This window comes from Equus przewalskii, chromosome 15 (genome assembly GCF_037783145.1).
Source record: "Equus przewalskii isolate Varuska chromosome 15, EquPr2, whole genome shotgun sequence".
Classification (NCBI taxonomy): domain Eukaryota; kingdom Metazoa; phylum Chordata; class Mammalia; order Perissodactyla; family Equidae; genus Equus; species Equus przewalskii.
Genome location: NC_091845.1, coordinates 88,160,537 through 88,168,714, shown reverse-complemented (window position 1 = coordinate 88,168,714; position 8,178 = coordinate 88,160,537). Strand labels below are relative to the sequence as shown.

Sequence of the window (8,178 nt, the reverse complement as noted above, 5' to 3'; positions counted from 1 at the left end):
AAATGAAGTCAGCTAAACTCTAAAATTTTGCAATGAGAACAAAAAATGGTAAAATTTCAGTCCAGCCCCACTTATAAATATATATACATAAGTGTCCTAAATAAAATATTAGCAATTGGAATACAGGAACACAGTTGTCCCTCAGCATCCGCGGAGGGCTGGTTCCAACATCTGCAGATGCTCCTCTCTCAGTCAGTCCCCCATGATTATGTTCACCGTTCGCGGTTGGCTGAATCCGCGGACTCTTAACCCGCGGATACGGAGGGCTGACTGCAAAATGGAGTCTTCCAGATCTACGATCAACAAGGACTCATTCCGAGAAGGGTAGGCGATTCATTATTAGACAATCTATTGCTATAAATAGCCATTATTATAATGCGGAAAGGAGGAAATCTTACTGCGCTCATAGATTTCCCAGGCAGTATTTGGTAAAACTATTCATTTCTGTTTTTTTGTTTTAAAGGATTATGTGGGTTGTACATCCACACATGCACACACACACACACACACACTCGTAGCACATATTCTATGCATAAAATTAAAAGTGTTTGTTGGGCTTAATTGCATATCTGAAAAGGCAAATCCTGGTAAAGATGGTTAAATAAGCTTAGGAATTTCTCCATTAAAAATGTCCTTCTTAAAAGTTCATAAAGTATAAAAAAACATAATAAAAGCTCTAAGACACTGTATAAAAGAAACTTAAGTTTATTTAATGGATAAACTAAGAAATCTGAGACCTTTTCTCTCAGTGCACCTATTAATATGCTCTGGAAGACTTTCTCTTGTTATCAGGTTTCAATTTCTGTGCTGGAAAAGTTCCATTAAAGTCAAGAACATCATTACCGTGCTAGTCGTTGCAATTAGGTAATAGAATAAAATACAATATCTTGATATCAAAAAGAGAGAGGTGAAATTATCATTTTTTGTAGGTAATATCATTTTCTGTGTGGAATTTTCAAGAAAACATTGAAAAATATGAGGTAAAATAAGAATCTATAAAGGTGTCCAATAATAAAATTAACATACAAAAATTAGGTTTCTCTATAAACGATTAATTAGAAAATATAATACAAATAAAGATATAATTTACGATATTAAAAAACAAAATATTAAATTATCTAGATAATAAATTTAGAAAGAAATATGTAGAACTCATATGAGGAAAAGTCTAAAACTACCAAAGACCATAAAAGAAGATTTAAATAAATAAAAAGACAGTTCTTGCGCTTATAGTTAATGCTAAATATTTGTTAAATGTCAATTCTCCCTAAAAGAATCTATAAATGTATTAAATCTCAATTAAAATACTAATTGGATTTTTTCTTGATTTAAAAAAATGATTCTGCATTTTTACTGGAAGTATAAATGTGGGAAAACACCCATGGAATTCTGATGAAAAAGAGAAGTACAGAGATATATGCTTTCCTTTAGTAAAATATATTACAAAATAACAGTTACAAATATAGCTGTAGGGTGTAGGAATAGACCGACATTAATGGGAAAGATCAGAGAAATCATGGAATAAACCTGCATGCATGAGAATTTAGTGTGATAAACATGACTCCTGAAGTCAGGTGGAGGGGAAAGATTCATTATGCAAAAGCGATGGTGGTATGATGACTGAGTAGCCATTTAGAAAAACAAAACATCCAAAACAAATTCTAGGTTGATCAAATATTTGTAGAAATTAAATCCTAAAATTATTAGAATAATGCATAAGTCCAATTTTGTGCAATATCTTGTTGAAGTTCTTTCTAAGCTTCCAAGCGTATTGCACACACACAAAAAAAGAGAGAGAGAGAGAAAGAAAGAAGGAAAACAGAAAGGGAAGATAAGTACGCTAGGATGGAGAACTTTTGACCTGCAGAAATACAATAAATGAGTTTGAAGATAACCTCAGGAGCTAGGAAAGACACCTGCAACATCTGTGACGGATGGAGTGTTAATTTCCCTAATTCTAACCAATAGATTAAAAATAGACACACCATGATTAGAAAAAGGGCAGAGGAGTTGAAAGGCATTTCAGAGAGGAAAGTGCAAATGAGCAACGAACATTGAAAGGATATTCCACCTTGTCAGTAGTGAGAGAAATGAAAATAGCAGTGAGTATTTTAAGGAGTGAAACATGACAACACAGTATTTAGGAGGCGCTGGAGACCTAGGGACGTTCTTAGCTGAAATATACGTCTGAGTAACTTTTCCAACAGCATTTAAAATAGTTACCAAAATGTAAAACACATCTTTTCTGGTCTAGCCACCCAACTACTACAGATGACACCAAGGAAATAATTCTGCAAATTGGCCAACGCTCATAAGCGAGGGCAGTGTGGTTTTGCCTGGCGTGCTCTGTCGGTTTTGACATTCATGTTCTGATATCTTCAGAGAATTCAGATTTCCTTCTTTCTTTATGTTCTGAAGCATTTTAGTAAAGAAGTAGAAGCAACTGAAATGTTTATCAAGAGAAGCAAATGAAAGCTACTCTATCGTTAAAATCGATGGTGTCAATATTCACTGACATTGTTGAATGAAAACAAAAGCATGTTAGAGACGCAGTACATACAGCGTATTTACATGGAGCTGCGTCTCTTCTCCAGGCCTGAGTGCATCTCCGTGAAGAGAGAAACACCAGGAAGCATGCTCATCTAACAATGTGCAGGTTTTTGCCCTAAACTGTGGAATTTGAAGTGATTTTTATTTCTTCTTTGTATTATTTGATTTTTTTAAATTTACAATTACTGTTTATTACTTATAGTTAGTAAAATAATGAGGTATTTAAATTTGGGGAAAAGAGGTATACCTGTCTAGCTTCATTTTTAAGCAGAGCAGACAGAAAATAATTATGGAAAAGTTCTTTCTATTGAGAAATCGGGAGGTCACCAGAGCCTAGAATCGTTTCAGAAAAACAGAGAGAGGAAGCCAGGTTGTAGGACTTTGAGAAAAGAGTAAGTGAGGAGAGAGGAGAGAGGGATTTGGGAGTGGTCAGATGGTTTCCTTCCCTGCTCTGGCGTGACCTCCTTGTCCTGCTCCAGTTTGCTCCTCTCTACTCCGTGCTTCCATGCCAATCTCCCCTCGTCCTCGCCTCAGAGATGGCGCGTGTGGTTTGAGCTCCCTGTGTCCTCGCTCACATCTCACTCAGCGATCACAGGCAGGAGGCAGGCAGAGGAGGTGTTTCCCATGGAACTTAAACATGCTGACAGACAGGGTCTTGGACAGAAGCACCTGCACTGGGGCGGGAAATGTGCTCATTTCAATGCTGCTTTGCGGTCCCTTTTCGAAACCCAGCCCTGGCTCGTCAGCCTTTATGTCGTCCTTCTGCTGGTTTTGGCCGCGTTCGCTGACTCCTCTCTGACCCGCAGTCTCATCCATCTGTACACTCACCCAGCTGTTTTCACTCTTCCCATCGTCGCTTCCTTCTTTTGCACCCACGTTACATAGTAAAACTGGAACCTAGAGTTGTTCTTCTGAGTGCAAAGGGTGTTCGGTACAATACAGTAATTAATTTTTATTTGTAGTAAACACAGCACATCAGAAACAGAACGCAAAGGATGAACTAAAGAAACAAGCCCACACAGAGTCGATGCACCTGATAAACAAATGGCGGGCGTACACTGGGGATCCAGCCAGGGGGTTGTCCTTCTACAGTAACACTGACGTCAGAGTGACCGTGCTGGGGGCATTGCGTTTGCATTATATGGCAGTCATTCGTTCTTGTCTATAGTAAACCCAGCGATGCTTTGGATCTTTTCACTTTGTTCCGTCTCCACCATCACCACTCACTGGGTCTACCAGAAGCCTTCCAGCAGCCGCCCCATCTTTAATCGGATACCTCTAAAGTCCATTCTACACACAGCAGCCAGAATGATCTGTAATATTAACACAGTCATAGTAATCCTCAGCTTAAAACCCTTAAATGGCTTCCAGCGTTACTTAGGAGAACATTTAGATTGTTAACACTGTGAACATGGCCTCTGAGGTCATGCAGGACCTGGCCTGGGTCAGCTTCCGTGGCTCCCCCTCCACACTGCGTCCTCACTCTCTGACCTCCAGACTCCCTGGCTTTCTTTTAAGGTCTAGATGGCCAAGTACTTTCTGCCTCAGGACCCTCATGGATGCCGATCTCTACCTGTGGCTGTCTTCTTCCCACTCCTCACCTGGCCAGACACTCTCCCTCCCATCTCCCTTGCTTCCCCAGCAAGGCTTCCCCTACCATGTGCTCTCAGACACAGCAGTTCTCTTGCTCATTGCTCTTCCAACCTCCTTTGCTGTTGCCCCCTGAACCGGTGGGACCGAAAAGCCCAAAATTGCATTACCCATGCTCCCTTGCTGCCTGAGTTCTGAATGTGACTTTTGTTGACCAAATAGAAGCTCTTGTGGAAGGCTTGAACTCAGAACTGAGTTAACTAGAGACAGAAGCAGGTGCGGGGCCTCTGTTTTATGTGCAGATCTTAGCAGAGGGGATGTGGTTCTGGGGTCGGCCGGCAGCAAAAACATCAGCTCTGATCCTGGCAGCAGTGGTGGCTCCTCCCACGGTCCACTTTGGTGCTGTAGTTTGGGGATGGTTCACAGCAGCTCACTCTAGGGGCTATGGCTTCACCACTCTTTCTGGAAGCTAATACTCTGCAGTGAGTAGCTTTCCGCTTAAGCTGCCGGCCTCGATCCTCTATCTGTGGCTGAACCCAGACTGGCACACAGCCCCTCCTCTGTCTGAACCCCGCCCTCTGTTACAGTCTTTATAACACTTGAGGTTTCTTTCAGAGAACTGTTCTAATTTGTAGTTATGTAGTTGCTCGTGTGTCTGTCTGTCTCAGACTCACGAGAATCTAGTAGGTACTAACACTTCATTGTTGAAGAAACTAATAAAAAAGCAAAATTATTAAGATTCTTTTTTATTTACTTCCTGATTACTACTTTCCTGAGGTTCCAGAACTGCAGATATATCAGTTGTCCGGATATAACTACTGTTAGCTAGTGACTGTCCTCATCATTCATTCTGCATCCATCCAAGGCAATCGAGCACAGTTTTGCCTTAGCAATACGGGCCCCACTGAAGTTCCTTCTTGAATCTGATCTCATTACAGTGACAGGTTGAACCAACTTTCCCCATCATCTGCTTGCATCTAAGAGAATGTACATTCCAGAGGAAGCGTGTAAATAGTTGAGCAGAAGGAATGTGGTATGAGATTTGGGCAATTAGACTAACGTGTCTCTGCTCCACAAAGTCTTCTTTGGGTTTTCTGAAATCCAACTAGACAGAGGAAGAAAGGTTAATGTCAGGAAAGAGCAGAATTATTACTGAAACATGTGTTTTCCTCCATGGTATCATATGCCTTTCATATTGAACAAATTTGGACAGATGTTTTATGTTAAAGGATAAAACGTATTTAGATTTAGAGAATTATCCGTTATGTTCTATCCCATATGAAGATCAGTGGATAGACACCGCGAAATAAGATGAAAGGAGCGGAAATAAGGCAGCTAGATGGTGGGAGGAATGAGCTGGCAGGCTCTGAAGGCTTACCCTGTAATTGGCGATTGCAAGTGCTCCCACATGCGGATGTAACGCGTCTGTTAGTGACCGTTGAAGACTGCAAGCCTGCTCTTCTGCCCGGGCTCCTTCCATCCATGAACAAAACCATCCACCCAGGAACCTGGACACCAACGTTGACTCCTCCCTTTTCCTCATGGATTCATCTTCTCCATCCAATTTGACCAACAACCATATTCTTAAAATTTCCCTTTTCTTAATCTTTTAATTTTTATTTTTGCTCTACTTTTATTATTAAAACAGCCTCCTAATTGGTTTCCATCACTTCAATTTAGAATGAAATGTCTAAAATCCCAGTATTATCATGTTACTCTCCTGCTTAAAATCCTTTTGTGGCTGCCCCTTTCAGCCAGACAAGATGCTTTATGATCCTTCTCAGGCCTTAACACCACCCTCTCCCCCTCCTCCCATGCACTCTTTGCTCTTTCTTCTTTGAAATGCTCTAAATTCCCAGAATGCAAGGGGTCGTCTCCCTTCTCCCCTCCCCCCCGGGTCTCTGCACACACTCTCTGCATCCCTGAAGCCCTTCCCACACTCTCTGCTTGGCTAGTTCCAACTCCTTACAGGGCTCAGTCTGGACATCACTTCTTCTAAGAAACCTTCCCCAACCCCAGTGCCTGAGTTACATTCGAGCCTCATAGTTCCCTAAAAATTCTATCCCCACCCTAATTTACTGTCCTCCTGAATTTGCCTCTTTACTTGTCTGTACCCGTTAGGATTGGGTTTGACCTGATACTAAAAAATAATATTAACAGCAACTTAAAGAAGTTGGAGGCTTATTTTTATCTTATGTAAAGGAAATCCAGAAGTGAGCAGTCCTGGGCTGGGGTGGCAACTTCAAGGTCACCAGTTTCTAGGATGCTTCTGTTTTTCTGAACTGACATGCTTAGCACGTGGTTTCCATCCCTGAGGTTGCCACAGATGGAGGAGAACTCCAGCAATCAGGCCTGCACATCAGACAGCAGGAAGGAAGAGAGAGCAACAGATCAAAGGTGCATGGAAGCTGTTCGGGCCCTGTCTAAGGTGCTTCCCTGAGATTCTCACCCAACATCTTAGCTTACTTTCTATTGGCGACCCCAAGCTACAGGGGGGCCGGGAAATGTTCTCTTTTCAACTGGGCACATTGATGCGTGCCTTTACGTTGTGGTTCTGTTAGAAAGGAGGGAGGGAGGGGGATGTTGAGTAGACGGCCAGCAGTCACGGCTACCCTGGGTTCCCTCCTCTTACAGGGCAGGACGGTCTCCTTATAGCATCCTCAGGCCTGAGCACCACACCACAGGCTGAGTGGATGTTCAGTATTTGCTGAGCTAAACACAGAAATGGTTTAAAGATGAAGAGTGTAGTGTTGGGCACGCTGATAGACGAGATTGTGATTCCTCACTTACGAAATAGAGTCCCTAAAGTTGGTTTGTTGTTTTTCAAGCTGTGTAATTTGTTTTTATTTTCTAAATAAAGTCTTATCTAGAACCCAGTATGAAGCAGTCGAAGGGGAATGCTCAGGTTGGACCCAAGAGGCCTGCATTCTGACTTGGCCTCCCTTCCAGATTCCTTGGGAGGAGCCCTGGGATATCTCCTCGGAACTTCAAGGCTCCACCAATCCCAATTTGAAAACAACTGGACTCATGATCCCACCAGCTCAGGAGCCTCTGAACCTGGCAATCAAACCACGTTTTAATGTGCTATCACATCATCAGCAAATGGTCAAGCCAGCTGGTTATCAATAAAAATTCAGCCAACTTCTTTTGTCCCTGACAATGACGTCATCCCTTCTTGGGACACTGAAATGCTGTATCAATGCTGAAGCCGGGAGGAACAGCGTTGTAGCAGTAAATGCACAAGAGAACCTCGTGGTCTATGTGGAATATTAAAAGGCAGACGTACGGTCTTCAGTTTTAGTTGTGCCTGTCCTTTGGGGTGAAGCTCATACCTGGTTCACTGTAGGGTCCTCACCAGTGCCCCTGACTGCCCGCTTCCACACTAGATGCAGGCACTGGGTGGGACTTGCCCACCAGGTACAGATCACGGAGTCAAGGGGAGACTCAGTTTACAGCACTGAGCGGTGAAGCTGGGGAGAAAACACCAAGCAGACAACTGAGCCCAGTTATTCTTCAGATGGTGAGAAGTAAAAACTAAGTACAAGAAGAAAGGTAGACTGGAAGATTAGGACAGAACCGACAGGCTTAGAAGGAAAGGTGAGAGAGCACAGAGTGGCTGGAAGATGGGGACTTTTGTGGCACACCTGTGACCGCTATTGTAATGGCTGCAATTTATTGTGACTCTAAGATGTGCTGGAACTTTGTTATGAATTTACATATGCTGTTCTTAATTCTCATAGCAACCTTGGTAGAATGCCATTATTATCCCCATTTTATCAATATAGAAATGGTCACTTAATAAAGATTCATGCACCCCTCACATCTTTGGTGGCAAAGCGCGGACTGTGAGGCTGCAGCCCAGCACGTCTCGTTCCAGGGCTGCCCCGCGTCCATCGCACCAGGACGCTGCCGCGGCTGCTGGATTGTGGTGCTGGCAGAGAGCATCCTCCTCTTCGGTCGATTTGGCTAATGGCTCTTCAGAGAGGTGCTTACGACTGCTTCTGTAAACACAGCCGTCAGGGTGAGGCCTGCAAAGCT

At 42.8% G+C, this 8,178-nt stretch overlaps 1 long non-coding RNA gene across 1 annotated transcript; it reads left to right on the top strand.

Moving 5' to 3' along the window:
- Nucleotides 1-5,288: 5,288 nt before the first annotated feature.
- Nucleotides 5,289-7,960, top strand: LOC139076259 (uncharacterized). Its single transcript, XR_011527677.1, has 2 exons — nt 5,289-6,568; nt 7,001-7,960. It is a non-coding gene; the product is annotated as an uncharacterized lncRNA (long non-coding RNA).
- The last annotated feature ends 218 nt before the right edge of the window (nt 7,961-8,178 follow it).